Below are 19,830 nucleotides of genomic sequence, written 5' to 3'. Positions count from 1 at the left end.
TGCACTTTAATAAAGCATACGATAAAACCACATAAATACAATTTAATAAAGCATAGGATAAAACAACATAAATACAATTTAATAAAGCATAGGATAAAACAACATAAATACAATTTCATAAAGCATAGGATAAAACAACATAAATACAATTTAATAAAGCATAGGATAAAACAACATAAATACAATTTAATAAAGCATAGGATAAAACAACATAAACACAATTTAATAAAGCATAGGATAAAACAACATAAATACAATTTAATAAAGCATAGGATAAAACAACATAAATACAATTTAATAAAGCATAGGTTAAAACAACATAAATACAATTTAATAAAGCATAGGACAAAACAAGATAAATACAATGTAATAAAGCATAGGATAAAACAACATATATACAATTTAATAAAGCATAGGATAAAACAACATAAATACAATTTAATACAACATGGGTTAAAACAACATAAATACAATTTAATAAAGCATAGGATAAAACAAAATAAATACAATTTAATAAATCATAGGATAAAACCACATAAATACAATTTAATAAAGCATAGAACAAAACAACATAAATACAATTTAATAAAGCATAGGATAAAACAACATAAATACAATTTAATAAATCATGGGTTAAAACAACATAAATACAATTTAATAAAGCATTCGACAAAACAAAATAAATGCAATTTAATAAAGCATAGGATAAAACAACATAAATACAATTTAATAAAGCATAGGATAAAACAACATAAATACAATTTAATAAAGCATAGGATAAAACCACATAAATAAAATTTAATAAAGCATGGGTTAAAACAACATTAATACAATTTAATAAAGCATAGGATAAAACAACATAAACACAATTTAATAAAGCATAGGATAAAACAAAATAAATACAATTTAATAAAGCATATGATAAAACAACATAATACAATTTAATAAAGCATAGGATAAAACAACATAAATACAATTTAATAAAGCATAGGATAAAACAACATAAATACAATTTAATAAAGCATAGGATAAAACAACATAAATACAATTTAATAAAGCATAGGATAAAACAACATAAATACAATTTAATAAAGCATAGGATAAAACAACATAAATACAATTTAATAAAGCATAGGATAAAACAACATAAATACAATTTAATAAAGCATAGGATAAAACAACATAAATACAATTTAATAAAGCATAGGATAAAACAACATAAATACAATTTAATAAAGCATAGGTTAAAATAACATAAATACAATTTAATAAAGCATAGGACAAAACAAGATAAATACAATTTAATAAAGCATAGGATAAAACAACATATATACAATTTAATAAAGCATAGGATAAAACAACATAAATACAATTTAATAAAACGTGGGTTAAAACAACATAAATACAATTTAATAAAGCATAGGATAAAACTAAATAAACCCAATTTAATAAAGCATAGGATAAAACAAAATAAACCCAATTTAATAAAGCATAGGATAAAACAACATAAATACAATTTAATAAAGCATAGGATAAAACAACATGAATACAATTTAATTAAGCATAGGATAAAACAACATAAATACAATTTAATAAAGCATAGGATAAAACAACATAAATACAATTTAATAAAGCATAGGATAAAACAACATAAATGCACTTTAATAAAGCATACGATAAAACAACATAAATACAATTTAATAAATCATAGGATAAAACCACATAAATACAATTTAATAAAGCATAGAACAAAACAACATAAATACAATTTAATAAAGCATAGGATAAAACAACATAAATACAATTTAATAAATCATGGGTTAAAACAACATAAATACAATTTAATAAAGCATTCGACAAAACAAAATAAATGCAATTTAATAAAGCATAGGATAAAACAACATAAATACAATTTAATAAAGCATAGGAAAAAACAACATAAATACAATTTAATAAAGCATAGGATAAAACCACATAAATACAATTTAATAAAGCATGGGTTAAAACAACATTAATACAATTTAATAAAGCATAGGATAAAACAACATAAACACAATTTAATAAAGCATAGGATAAAACAACATAAATACAATTTAATAAAGCATATGATAAAACAACATAATACAATTTAATAAAGCATAGGATAAAACAACATAAATACAATTTAATAAAGCATAGGATAAAACAACATAAATACAATTTAATAAAGCATAGGATAAAACAACATAAATACAATTTAATAAAGCATAGGATAAAACAACATAAATACAATTTAATAAAGCATAGGTTAAAACAACATAAATGCAATTTAATAAAGCATAGGTTAAAACAACATAAATACAATTTAATAAAGCATAGGATAAAACAACATAAATACAATTTAATAAAGCATAGGATAAAACAACATAAATACAATTTAATAAAGCATAGGATAAAACAACTTAAATGCAATTTAATAAAGCATAGGTTAAAATAACATAAATACAATTTAATAAAGCATAGGACAAAACAAGATAAATACAATTTAATAAAGCATAGGATAAAACAACATATATACAATTTAATAAAGCATAGGATAAAACAACATAAATACAATTTAATAAAACATGGGTTAAAACAACATAAATACAATTTAATAAAGCATAGGATAAAACTAAATAAACCCAATTTAATAAAGCATAGCATAAAACAAAATAAACCCAATTTAATAAAGCATAGGATAAAACAACATAAATACAATTTAATAAAGCATAGGATAAAACAACATGAATACAATTTAATTAAGCATAGGATAAAACAACATAAATACAATTTAATAAAGCATAGGATAAAACAACATAAATACAATTTAATAAAGCATAGGATAAAACAACATAAATGCACTTTAATAAAGCATACGATAAAACAACATAAATACAATTTTATAAAGCATAGGATAAAACAACATAAATACAATTTAATAAAGCATAGGATAAAACAACATAAATACAATTTCATAAAGCATAGGATAAAACAACATAAATACAATTTCATAAAGCATAGGATAAAACAACATAAATACAATTTAATAAAGCATAGGATAAAACAACATAAATACAATTTAATAAAGCATAGGATAAAACAACATAAACACAATTTAATAAAGCATAGGATAAAACAACATAAATACAATTTAATAAAGCATAGGTTAAAACAACATAAATACAATTTAATAAAGCATAGGACAAAACAAGATAAATACAATTTAATAAAGCATAGGATAAAACAACATAAATACAATTTAATTAAGCATAGGATAAAACAACATAAATACAATTTAATAAAGCATAGGATAAAACCACATAAATACAATTTAATAAAGCATGGGTTAACACGACATAAATACAATTTAATAAAGCATAGGATAAAACAACATAAACACAATTTAATAAATCATAGGATAAAACAACATATATACAATTTAATAAAGCATATGATAAAACAACATAATACAATTTAATAAAGCATACGATAAAACAACATAAATACAATTTAATAAAGCATAGGATAAAACAACATAAATACAATTTAATAAAGCAAAGGTTAAAGCAACATAAATACAATTTAATAAAGCATAGGATAAAACAACATAAATACAATTTAATAAAGCATAGGTTAAAACAACATAAATACAATTTAATAAAGCATAGGTTAAAACAACATATATACAATTTAATAAAGCATAGGATAAAACAACATAAATACAATTTAATAAAGCATAGGATAAAACAACATAAATACAATTTAATAAAGCATAGGATAAAACAACATAAATACAATTTAATTAAGCATAGGATAATACAACATAAATACAATTTAATAAAGCATAGGATAAAACAATATAAATACAATTTAATAAAGCATAGGATAAAACAACATAAATGCACTTTAATAAAGCATACGATAAAACAACATAAATACAATTTAATAAAGCATAGGATAAAATAACATAAATACAATTTAATAAAGCATAGGATAAAACAACATAAATACAATTTCATAAAGCATAGGATAAAACAACATAAATACAATTTAATAAAGCATAGGATAAAACAACATAAATACAATTTAATAAAGCATAGGATAAAACAACATAAACACAATTTAATAAAGCATAGGATAAAACAACATAAATACAATTTAATATAGCATAGGATAAAACAACATAAATACAATTTAATAAAGCATAGGTTAAAACAACATAAATACAATTTAATAAAGCATAGGACAAAACAAGATAAATACAATTTAATAAAGCATAGGATAAAACAACATAAATACAATTTAATAAAGCATAGGATAAAACAACATAAATACAATTTAATACAACATGGGTTAAAACAACATAAATACAATTTAATAAAGCATAGGATAAAACAAAATAAACACAATTTAATAAAGCATAGGATAAAACAACATAAATACAATTTAATAAAGCATACGATAAAACAACATAAATACAATTTAATAAAGCATAGGATAAAACAACATAAATACAATTTAATTAAGCATAGGATAAAACAACATAAATACAATTTAATAAAGCATAGGATAAAACAACATAAATACAATTTAATAAAGCATAGGATAAAACAACATGAATACAATTTAATTAAGCATAGGATAAAACAACATAAATACAATTTAATAAAGCATAGGATAAAACAACATAAATACAATTTAATAAAGCATAGGATAAAACAACATAAATGCACTTTAATAAAGCATACGATAAAACAACATAAATACAATTTTATAAAGCATAGGATAAAACAACATAAATACAATTTAATAAAGCATAGGATAAAACAACATAAATACAATTTCATAAAGCATAGGATAAAACAATATAAATACAATTTCATAAAGCATAGGATAAAACAATATAAATACAATTTAATAAAGCATAGGATAAAACAACATAAATACAATTTAATAAAGCATAGGATAAAACAACATAAACACAATTTAATAAAGCATAGGATAAAACAACATAAATACAATTTAATAAAGCATAGGATAAAACAACATAAATACAATTTAATAAAGCATAGGATAAAACAACATAAATGCAATTTAATAAAGCATACGATAAAACAACATAAATACAATTTAATAAAGCATAGGATAAAACAACATAAATACAATTTAATTAAGCATAGGATAATACAACATAAATACAATTTAATAAAGCATAGGATAAAACAATATAAATACAATTTAATAAAGCATAGGATAAAACAACATAAATGCACTTTAATAAAGCATACGATAAAACAACATAAATACAATTTAATAAAGCATAGGATAAAACAACATAAATACAATTTAATAAAGCATAGGATAAAACAACATAAATACAATTTCATAAAGCATAGGATAAAACAACATAAATACAATTTAATAAAGCATAGGATAAAACAACATAAATACAATTTAATAAAGCATAGGATAAAACAACATAAACACAATTTAATAAAGCATAGGATAAAACAACATAAATACAATTTAATAAAGCATAGGATAAAACAACATAAATACAATTTAATAAAGCATAGGTTAAAACAACATAAATACAATTTAATAAAGCATAGGACAAAACAAGATAAATACAATTTAATAAAGCATAGGATAAAACAACATATATACAATTTAATAAAGCATAGGATAAAACAACATAAATACAATTTAATACAACATGGGTTAAAACAACATAAATACAATTTAATAAAGCATAGGATAAAACAAAATAAACACAATTTAATAAAGCATAGGATAAAACAACATAAATACAATTTAATAAAGCATACGATAAAACAACATAAATACAATTTAAAAAAGCATAGGATAAAACAACATAAATACAATTTAATTAAGCATAGGATAAAACAACATAAATACAATTTAATAAAGCATAGGATAAAACAACATAAATACAATTTAATAAAGCATAGGATAAAACAACATGAATACAATTTAATTAAGCATAGGATAAAACAACATAAATACAATTTAATAAAGCATAGGATAAAACAACATAAATACAATTTAATAAAGCATAGGATAAAACAACATAAATGCACTTTAATAAAGCATACGATAAAACAACATAAATACAATTTTATAAAGCATAGGATAAAACAACATAAATACAATTTAATAAAGCATAGGATAAAACAACATAAATACAATTTCATAAAGCATAGGATAAAACAACATAAATACAATTTCATAAAGCATAGGATAAAACAACATAAATAAAATTTAATAAAGCATAGGATAAAACAACATAAATACAATTTAATAAAGCATAGGATAAAACAACATAAACACAATTTAATAAAGCATAGGATAAAACAACATAAATACAATTTAATAAAGCATAGGTTAAAACAACATAAATACAATTTAATAAAGCATAGGACAAAACAAGATAAATACAATTTAATAAAGCGTAGGATAAAACAACAAAAATACAATTTAATTAAGCATAGGATAAAACAACATAAATACAATTTAATAAAGCATAGGATAAAACCACATAAATACAATTTAATAAAGCATGGGTTAACACGACATAAATACAATTTAATAAAGCATAGGATAAAACAACATAAACACAATTTAATAAATCATAGGATAAAACAACATATATACAATTTAATAAAGCATACGATAAAACAACATAATACAATTTAATAAAGCATACGATAAAACAACATAAATACAATTTAATAAAGCATAGGATAAAACAACATAAATACAATTTAATAAAGCAAAGGTTAAAGCAACATAAATACAATTTAATAAAGCATAGGATAAAACAACATAAATACAATTTAATAAAGCATAGGTTAAAACAACATAAATACAATTTAATAAAGCATAGGTTAAAACAACATATATACAATTTAATAAAGCATAGGATAAAACAACATAAATACAATTTAATAAAGCATAGGATAAAACAACATAAATACAATTTAATAAAGCATAGGTTAAAACAACATAAACACAATTTAATAAAGCATAGGACAAAACAAGATAAATACAATTTAATAAAGCATAGGATAAAACAACATAAATACAATTTAATAAAGCATAGGACAAAACAAGATAAATACAATTTAATAAAGCATAGGATAAAACAACATATATACAATTTAATAAAGCATAGGATAAAACAACATAAATACAATTTAATAAAACATGGGTTAAAACAACATAAATACAATTTAATAAAGCAAAGGTTAAAGCAACATAAATACAATTTAATAAAGCATAGGATAAAACAACATAAATACAATTTAATAAAGCATAGGTTAAAACAACATAAATACAATTTAATAAAGCATAGGTTAAAACAACATATATACAATTTAATAAAGCATAGGATAAAACAACATAAATACAATTTAATAAAGCATAGGATAAAACAACATAAATACAATTTAATAAAGCATAGGATAAAACAACATAAATACAATTTAATAAAGCATAGGTTAAAACAACATAAACACAATTTAATAAAGCATAGGACAAAACAAGATAAATACAATTTAATAAAGCATAGGATAAAACAACATATATACAATTTAATAAAGCATAGGATAAAACAACATAAATACAATTTAATAAAACATGGGTTAAAACAACATAAATACAATTTAATAAAGCATAGGATAAAACAAAATAAACACAATTTAATAAAGCATAGGATAAAACAACATAAATGCAATTTAATAAAGCATACGATAAAACAACATAAATACAATTTAATAAAGCATAGGATAAAACAACATAAATACAATTTAATTAAGCATAGGATAATACAACATAAATACAATTTAATAAAGCATAGGATAAAACAATATAAATACAATTTAATAAAGCATAGGATAAAACAACATAAATGCACTTTAATAAAGCATACGATAAAACAACATAAATACAATTTAATAAAGCATAGGATAAAACAACATAAATACAATTTAATAAAGCATAGGATAAAACAACATAAATACAATTTAATAAAGCATATGAATAAAACAACATAAACACAATTTAATAAAGCATAGGATAAAACAACATAAATACAATTTAATTAAGCATAGGATAAAACAACATAAATACAATTTAATTAAGCATAGGATAAAACAACATAAATACAATTTAATAAAGCATAGGATAAAACAACATAAATACAATTTAATAAAGCATAGGATAAAACAACATAAACACAATTTAATAAAGCATAGGATAAAACAACATAAATACAATTTAATAAAGCATAGGATAAAAGAACATAAATACAATTTAATAAAGCATAGGTTAAAACAACATAAATACAATTTAATAAAGCGTAGGACAAAACAAGATAAATACAATTTAATAAAGCATAGGATAAAACAACATATATACAATTTAATAAAGCATAGGATAAAACAACATAAATACAATTTAATACAACATGGGTTAAAACAACATAAATACAATTTAATAAAGCATAGGATAAAACAAAATAAACACAATTTAATAAAGCATAGGATAAAACAACATAAATACAATTTAATAAAGCATACGATAAAACAACATAAATACAATTTAATAAAGCATAGGATAAAACAACATAAATACAATTTAATTAAGCATAGGATAAAACAACATAAATACAATTTAATAAAGCATAGGATAAAACAACATAAACACAATTTAATAAATCATTGGATAAAACAACATATATACAATTTAATAAAGCATACGATAAAACAACATAATACAACTTAATAAAGCATACGATAAAACAACATAAATACAATTTAATAAAGCATAGGATAAAACAACATAAATACAATTTAATAAAGCAAAGGTTAAAGCAACATAAATACAATTTAATAAAGCATAGGATAAAACAACATAAATACAATTTAATAAAGCATAGGTTAAAACAACATAAATACAATTTAATAAAGCATAGGTTAAAACAACATAAAAACAATTTAATAAAGCATAGGATAAAACAACATAAATACAATTTAATAAAGCATAGGATAAAACAACATAAATGCACTTTAATAAAGCATACGATAAAACAACAGAAATACAATTTAATAAAGCATAGGATAAAACAACATAAATACAATTTAATAAAGCATAGGATAAAACAACATAAATACAATTTCATAAAGCATAGGATAAAACAACATAAATACAATGTTATAAAGCATAGGATAAAACAACATAAATACAATTTAATAAAGCATAGGATAAAACAACATAAACACAATTTAATAAAGCATAGGATAAAACAACATAAATACAATTTAATAAAGCATAGGTTAAAACAACATAAATACAATTTAATAAAGCATAGGACAAAACAAGATAAATACAATTTAATAAAGCATAGGATAAAACAACATAAATACAATTTAATTAAGCATAGGATAAAACAACATAAATACAATTTAATAAAGCATAGGATAAAACCACATAAATACAATTTAATAAAGCATGGGTTAACACGACATAAATACAATTTAATAAAGCATAGGATAAAACAACATAAACACAATTTAATAAATCATAGGATAAAACAACATATATACAATTTAATAAAGCATATGATAAAACAACATAATACAATTTAATAAAGCATACGATAAAACAACATAAATACAATTTAATAAAGCATAGGATAAAACAACATAAATACAATTTAATAAAGCAAAGGTTAAAGCAACATAAATACAATTTAATAAAGCATAGGATAAAACAACATAAATACAATTTAATAAAGCATAGGTTAAAACAACATAAATACAATTTAATAAAGCATAGGTTAAAACAACATATATACAATTTAATAAAGCATAGGATAAAACAACATAAATACAATTTAATAAAGCATAGGATAAAACAACATAAATACAATTTAATAAAGCATAGGATAAAACAACATAAATACAATTTAATTAAGCATAGGATAATACAACATAAATACAATTTAATAAAGCATAGGATAAAACAATATAAATACAATTTAATAAAGCATAGGATAAAACAACATAAATGCACTTTAATAAAGCATACGATAAAACAACATAAATACAATTTAATAAAGCATAGGATAAAATAACATAAATACAATTTAATAAAGCATAGGATAAAACAACATAAATACAATTTCATAAAGCATAGGATAAAACAACATAAATACAATTTAATAAAGCATAGGATAAAACAACATAAATACAATTTAATAAAGCATAGGATAAAACAACATAAACACAATTTAATAAAGCATAGGATAAAACAACATAAATACAATTTAATATAGCATAGGATAAAACAACATAAATACAATTTAATAAAGCATAGGTTAAAACAACATAAATACAATTTAATAAAGCATAGGACAAAACAAGATAAATACAATTTAATAAAGCATAGGATAAAACAACATAAATACAATTTAATAAAGCATAGGATAAAACAACATAAATACAATTTAATACAACATGGGTTAAAACAACATAAATACAATTTAATAAAGCATAGGATAAAACAAAATAAACACAATTTAATAAAGCATAGGATAAAACAACATAAATACAATTTAATAAAGCATACGATAAAACAACATAAATACAATTTAATAAAGCATAGGATAAAACAACATAAATACAATTTAATTAAGCATAGGATAAAACAACATAAATACAATTTAATAAAGCATAGGATAAAACAACATAAATACAATTTAATAAAGCATAGGATAAAACAACATGAATACAATTTAATTAAGCATAGGATAAAACAACATAAATACAATTTAATAAAGCATAGGATAAAACAACATAAATACAATTTAATAAAGCATAGGATAAAACAACATAAATGCACTTTAATAAAGCATACGATAAAACAACATAAATACAATTTTATAAAGCATAGGATAAAACAACATAAATACAATTTAATAAAGCATAGGATAAAACAACATAAATACAATTTCATAAAGCATAGGATAAAACAACATAAATACAATTTCATAAAGCATAGGATAAAACAATATAAATACAATTTAATAAAGCATAGGATAAAACAACATAAATACAATTTAATAAAGCATAGGATAAAACAACATAAACACAATTTAATAAAGCATAGGATAAAACAACATAAATACAATTTAATAAAGCATAGGATAAAACAACATAAATACAATTTAATAAAGCATAGGATAAAACAACATAAATGCAATTTAATAAAGCATACGATAAAACAACATAAATACAATTTAATAAAGCATAGGATAAAACAACATAAATACAATTTAATTAAGCATAGGATAATACAACATAAATACAATTTAATAAAGCATAGGATAAAACAATATAAATACAATTTAATAAAGCATAGGATAAAACAACATAAATGCACTTTAATAAAGCATACGATAAAACAACATAAATACAATTTAATAAAGCATAGGATAAAACAACATAAATACAATTTAATAAAGCATAGGATAAAACAACATAAATACAATTTCATAAAGCATAGGATAAAACAACATAAATACAATTTAATAAAGCATAGGATAAAACAACATAAATACAATTTAATAAAGCATAGGATAAAACAACATAAACACAATTTAATAAAGCATAGGATAAAACAACATAAATACAATTTAATAAAGCATAGGATAAAACAACATAAATACAATTTAATAAAGCATAGGTTAAAACAACATAAATACAATTTAATAAAGCATAGGACAAAACAAGATAAATACAATTTAATAAAGCATAGGATAAAACAACATATATACAATTTAATAAAGCATAGGATAAAACAACATAAATACAATTTAATACAACATGGGTTAAAACAACATAAATACAATTTAATAAAGCATAGGATAAAACAAAATAAACACAATTTAATAAAGCATAGGATAAAACAACATAAATACAATTTAATAAAGCATACGATAAAACAACATAAATACAATTTAAAAAAGCATAGGATAAAACAACATAAATACAATTTAATTAAGCATAGGATAAAACAACATAAATACAATTTAATAAAGCATAGGATAAAACAACATAAATACAATTTAATAAAGCATAGGATAAAACAACATGAATACAATTTAATTAAGCATAGGATAAAACAACATAAATACAATTTAATAAAGCATAGGATAAAACAACATAAATACAATTTAATAAAGCATAGGATAAAACAACATAAATGCACTTTAATAAAGCATACGATAAAACAACATAAATACAATTTTATAAAGCATAGGATAAAACAACATAAATACAATTTAATAAAGCATAGGATAAAACAACATAAATACAATTTCATAAAGCATAGGATAAAACAACATAAATACAATTTCATAAAGCATAGGATAAAACAACATAAATACAATTTAATAAAGCATAGGATAAAACAACATAAATACAATTTAATAAAGCATAGGATAAAACAACATAAACACAATTTAATAAAGCATAGGATAAAACAACATAAATACAATTTAATAAAGCATAGGTTAAAACAACATAAATACAATTTAATAAAGCATAGGACAAAACAAGATAAATACAATTTAATAAAGCGTAGGATAAAACAACAAAAATACAATTTAATTAAGCATAGGATAAAACAACATAAATACAATTTAATAAAGCATAGGATAAAACCACATAAATACAATTTAATAAAGCATGGGTTAACACGACATAAATACAATTTAATAAAGCATAGGATAAAACAACATAAACACAATTTAATAAATCATAGGATAAAACAACATATATACAATTTAATAAAGCATACGATAAAACAACATAATACAATTTAATAAAGCATACGATAAAACAACATAAATACAATTTAATAAAGCATAGGATAAAACAACATAAATACAATTTAATAAAGCAAAGGTTAAAGCAACATAAATACAATTTAATAAAGCATAGGATAAAACAACATAAATACAATTTAATAAAGCATAGGTTAAAACAACATAAATACAATTTAATAAAGCATAGGTTAAAACAACATATATACAATTTAATAAAGCATAGGATAAAACAACATAAATACAATTTAATAAAGCATAGGATAAAACAACATAAATACAATTTAATAAAGCATAGGTTAAAACAACATAAACACAATTTAATAAAGCATAGGACAAAACAAGATAAATACAATTTAATAAAGCATAGGATAAAACAACATAAATACAATTTAATAAAGCATAGGACAAAACAAGATAAATACAATTTAATAAAGCATAGGATAAAACAACATATATACAATTTAATAAAGCATAGGATAAAACAACATAAATACAATTTAATAAAACATGGGTTAAAACAACATAAATACAATTTAATAAAGCAAAGGTTAAAGCAACATAAATACAATTTAATAAAGCATAGGATAAAACAACATAAATACAATTTAATAAAGCATAGGTTAAAACAACATAAATACAATTTAATAAAGCATAGGTTAAAACAACATATATACAATTTAATAAAGCATAGGATAAAACAACATAAATACAATTTAATAAAGCATAGGATAAAACAACATAAATACAATTTAATAAAGCATAGGATAAAACAACATAAATACAATTTAATAAAGCATAGGTTAAAACAACATAAACACAATTTAATAAAGCATAGGACAAAACAAGATAAATACAATTTAATAAAGCATAGGATAAAACAACATATATACAATTTAATAAAGCATAGGATAAAACAACATAAATACAATTTAATAAAACATGGGTTAAAACAACATAAATACAATTTAATAAAGCATAGGATAAAACAAAATAAACACAATTTAATAAAGCATAGGATAAAACAACATAAATGCAATTTAATAAAGCATACGATAAAACAACATAAATACAATTTAATAAAGCATAGGATAAAACAACATAAATACAATTTAATTAAGCATAGGATAATACAACATAAATACAATTTAATAAAGCATAGGATAAAACAATATAAATACAATTTAATAAAGCATAGGATAAAACAACATAAATGCACTTTAATAAAGCATACGATAAAACAACATAAATACAATTTAATAAAGCATAGGATAAAACAACATAAATACAATTTAATAAAGCATAGGATAAAACAACATAAATACAATTTAATAAAGCATATGAATAAAACAACATAAACACAATTTAATAAAGCATAGGATAAAACAACATAAATACAATTTAATTAAGCATAGGATAAAACAACATAAATACAATTTAATTAAGCATAGGATAAAACAACATAAATACAATTTAATAAAGCATAGGATAAAACAACATAAATACAATTTAATAAAGCATAGGATAAAACAACATAAACACAATTTAATAAAGCATAGGATAAAACAACATAAATACAATTTAATAAAGCATAGGATAAAAGAACATAAATACAATTTAATAAAGCATAGGTTAAAACAACATAAATACAATTTAATAAAGCGTAGGACAAAACAAGATAAATACAATTTAATAAAGCATAGGATAAAACAACATATATACAATTTAATAAAGCATAGGATAAAACAACATAAATACAATTTAATACAACATGGGTTAAAACAACATAAATACAATTTAATAAAGCATAGGATAAAACAAAATAAACACAATTTAATAAAGCATAGGATAAAACAACATAAATACAATTTAATAAAGCATACGATAAAACAACATAAATACAATTTAATAAAGCATAGGATAAAACAACATAAATACAATTTAATTAAGCATAGGATAAAACAACATAAATACAATTTAATAAAGCATAGGATAAAACAACATAAACACAATTTAATAAATCATTGGATAAAACAACATATATACAATTTAATAAAGCATACGATAAAACAACATAATACAACTTAATAAAGCATACGATAAAACAACATAAATACAATTTAATAAAGCATAGGATAAAACAACATAAATACAATTTAATAAAGCAAAGGTTAAAGCAACATAAATACAATTTAATAAAGCATAGGATAAAACAACATAAATACAATTTAATAAAGCATAGGTTAAAACAACATAAATACAATTTAATAAAGCATAGGTTAAAACAACATAAAAACAATTTAATAAAGCATAGGATAAAACAACATAAATACAATTTAATAAAGCATAGGATAAAACAACATAAATGCACTTTAATAAAGCATACGATAAAACAACAGAAATACAATTTAATAAAGCATAGGATAAAACAACATAAATACAATTTAATAAAGCATAGGATAAAACAACATAAATACAATTTCATAAAGCATAGGATAAAACAACATAAATACAATGTTATAAAGCATAGGATAAAACAACATAAATACAATTTAATAAAGCATAGGATAAAACAACATAAACACAATTTAATAAAGCATAGGATAAAACAACATAAATACAATTTAATAAAGCATAGGATAAAACAACATAAATACAATTTAATAAAGCATAGGATAAAACAACATAAATGCACTTTAATAAAGCATACGATAAAACAACATAAATACAATTTAATAAAGCATAGGATAAAACAACATAAATACAATTTAATAAAGCATAGGATAAAACAACATAAATACAATTTAATAAAGCATAGGTTAAAACAACATAAACACAATTTAATAAAGCATAGGACAAAACAAGATAAATACAATTTAATAAAGCATAGGATAAAACAACATATATACAATTTAATAAAGCATAGGATAAAACAACATAAATACAATTTAATAAAACATGGGTTAAAACAACATAAATACAATTTAATAAAGCATAGGATAAAACAAAATAAACACAATTTAATAAAGCATAGGATAAAACAACATAAATGCAATTTAATAAAGCATACGATAAAGCAACATAAATACAATTTAATAAAGCATAGGATAAAACAACATAAATACAATTTAATTAAGCATAGGATAATACAACATAAATACAATTTAATAAAGCATAGGATAAAACAACATAAATACAATTTAATAAAGCATAGGATAAAACAACATAAATGCACTTTAATAAAGCATACGATAAAACAACATAAATACAATTTAATAAAGCATAGGATAAAACAACATAAATACAATTTAATAAAGCATAGGATAAAACAACATAAATACAATTTCATAAAGCATAGGATAAAACAACATAAATACAATTTAATAAAGCACAGGATAAAACAACATAAATACAATTTAATAAAGCATAGGATAAAACAACATAAACACAATTTAATAAAGCATAGGATAAAACAACATAAATACAATTTAATAAAGCATAGGTTAAAACAACATAAATACAATTTAATAAAGCATAGGACAAAACAAGATAAATACAATTTAATAAAGCATAGGATAAAACAACATATATACAATTTAATAAAGCATAGGATAAAACAACATAAATACAATTTAATACAACATGGGTTAAAACAACATAAATACAATTTAATAAAGCATAGGATAAAACAAAATAAACACAATTTAATAAAGCATAGGATAAAACAACATAAATACAATTTAATAAAGCATACGATAAAACAACATAAATACAATTTAATTAAACATAGGATAAAACAACATAAATACAATTTAATTAAGCATAGGATAAAACAACATAAATACAATTTAATAAAGCATAGGATAAAACAACATAAACACAATTTAATAAATCATAGGATAAAACAACATATATACAATTTAATAAAGCATACGATAAAACAACATAATACAATTTAATAAAGCATACGATAAAACAACATAAATACAATTTAATAAAGCATAGGATAAAACAACATAAATACAATTTAATAAAGCAAAGGTTAAAGCAACATAAATACAATTTAATAAAGCATAGGATAAAACAACATAAATACAATTTAATAAAGCATAGGTTAAAACAACATAAATACAATTTAATAAAGCATAGGTTAAAACAACATAAATACAATTTAATAAAGCATAGGATAAAACAACATAAATACAATTTAATAAAGCATATGATAAAACAACATAAATGCACTTTAATAAAGCATACGATAAAACAACATAAATACAATTTAATAAAGCATAGGATAAAACAACATAAATACAATTTAATAAAGCATAGGATAAAACAACATAAATACAATTTCATAAAGCATAGGATAAAACAACATAAATACAATTTCATAAAGCATAGGATAAAACAACATAAATACAATTTAATAAAGCATAGGATAAAACAACATAAACACAATTTAATAAAGCATAGGATAAAACAACATAAATACAATTTAATAAAGCATAGGATAAAACAACATAAATACAATTTAATAAAGCATAGGTTAAAACAACATAAATACAATTTAATAAAGCATAGGACAAAACAAGATAAATACAATTTAATAAAGCATAGGAAAAAACAACATATATACAATTTAATAAAGCATAGGATAAAACAACATAAATACAATTTAATACAACATGGGTTAAAACAACATAAATACAATTTAATAAAGCATAGGATAAAACAAAATAAACACAATTTAATAAAGCATAGGATAAAACAACATAAATACAATTTAATAAAGCATACAATAAAACAACATAAATACAATTAAATAAAGCATAGGATAAAACAACATAAATACAATTTAATTAAGCATAGGATTAAACAACATAAATACAATTTAATAAAACAGAGGATAAAACAACATAAATACAATTTAATAAAGCATAGGATAAAACAACATAAATGCACTTTAATAAAGCATACGATAAAACAACATAAACACAATTTAATAAAGCATAGGATAAATCAACATAAATACAATTTAATAAAGCATAGGATAAAACAACATAAATACAATTTCATAAAGCATAGGATAAAACAACATAAATACAATTTAATAAAGCATAGGATAAAACAACATAAATAAAATTTAATAATGCATAGGATAAAACAATATAAACACAATTTAATAAAGCATAGGATAAAACAACATAAATACAATTTAATAAAGCATATGATTAAACAACATAAATACAATTTAATAAAGCATAGGATAAAACAACATAAATACAATTTAATAAAGCATAGGATAAAACAACATAAATACAATTTAATAAAGCATAGGATAAAACAACATAAGTACAATTTAATAAAGCATAGGATAAAACAACATGAATACAATTTAATAAAGCATGGGTTAAAACAACATAAATACAATTTAATAAAGCATAGGACAAAACAACATTAATACAATTTATTAAAGCATAGGATAAAACAAAATAAATACAATTTAATAAAGCATAGGATAAAACAACATAAATACAATTTAATAAAGTATAGGATAAAACAACATAAATACAATTTAATAAAGCACAGGATAAAACAACATAAATACAATTTAATAAAGCATGGGTTAAAACAACATAAATACAATTTAATAAAGCATAGGACAAAACAACATAAATAGAATTTAATAAAGCATAGGATAAAACCACATAAATACAATTTAATAAAGCATAGGATAAAACAACATAAATACAATTTAATAAATCATAGGATAAAACCACATAAATACAATTTAATAAAGCATAGAACAAAACAACATAAATACAATTTAATAAAGCATAGGATAAAACAACATAAATACAATTTAATAAATCATGGGTTAAAACAACATAAATACAATTTAATAAAGCATTCGACAAAACAAAATAAATGCAATTTAATAAAGCATAGGATAAAACAACATAAATACAATTTAATAAAGCATAGGATAAAACAACATAAATACAATTTAATAAAGCATAGGATAAAACCACATAAATACATTTTAATAAAGCATGGGTTAAAACAACATTAATACAATTTAATAAAGCATAGGATAAAACAACATAAATACAATTTAATAAAGCATAGGATAAAACAACATAAACACAATTTAATAAAGCATAGGATAAAACAACATAAATACAATTTAATATAGCATAGGATAAAACAACATAAATACAATTTAATAAAGCATAGGTTAAAACAACATAAATACAATTTAATAAAGCATAGGACAAAACAAGATAAATACAATTTAATAAAGCATAGGATAAAACAACATAAATACAATTTAATAAAGCATAGGATAAAACAACATAAATACAATTTAATACAACATGGGTTAAAACAACATAAATACAATTTAATAAAGCATAGGATAAAACAAAATAAACACAATTTAATAAAGCATAGGATAAAACAACATAAATACAATTTAATAAAGCATACGATAAAACAACATAAATACAATTTAATAAAGCATAGGATAAAACAACATAAATACAATTTAATTAAGCATAGGATAAAACAACATAAATACAATTTAATAAAGCATAGGATAAAACAACATAAATACAATTTAATAAAGCATAGGATAAAACAACATGAATACAATTTAATTAAGCATAGGATAAAACAACATAAATACAATTTAATAAAGCATAGGATAAAACAACATAAATACAATTTAATAAAGCATAGGATAAAACAACATAAATGCACTTTAATAAAGCATACGATAAAACAACATAAATACAATTTTATAAAGCATAGGATAAAACAACATAAATACAATTTAATAAAGCATAGGATAAAACAACATAAATACAATTTCATAAAGCATAGGATAAAACAACATAAAT

This window comes from Phyllobates terribilis, unplaced genomic scaffold, assembly GCF_046119375.1.
Source record: "Phyllobates terribilis strain yellow unplaced genomic scaffold, ASM4611937v1 Scaffold_23__1_contigs__length_19252631, whole genome shotgun sequence".
NCBI classification, from domain to species: Eukaryota; Metazoa; Chordata; class Amphibia; order Anura; family Dendrobatidae; genus Phyllobates; species Phyllobates terribilis.
This window is presented reverse-complemented; position numbering follows the sequence as displayed.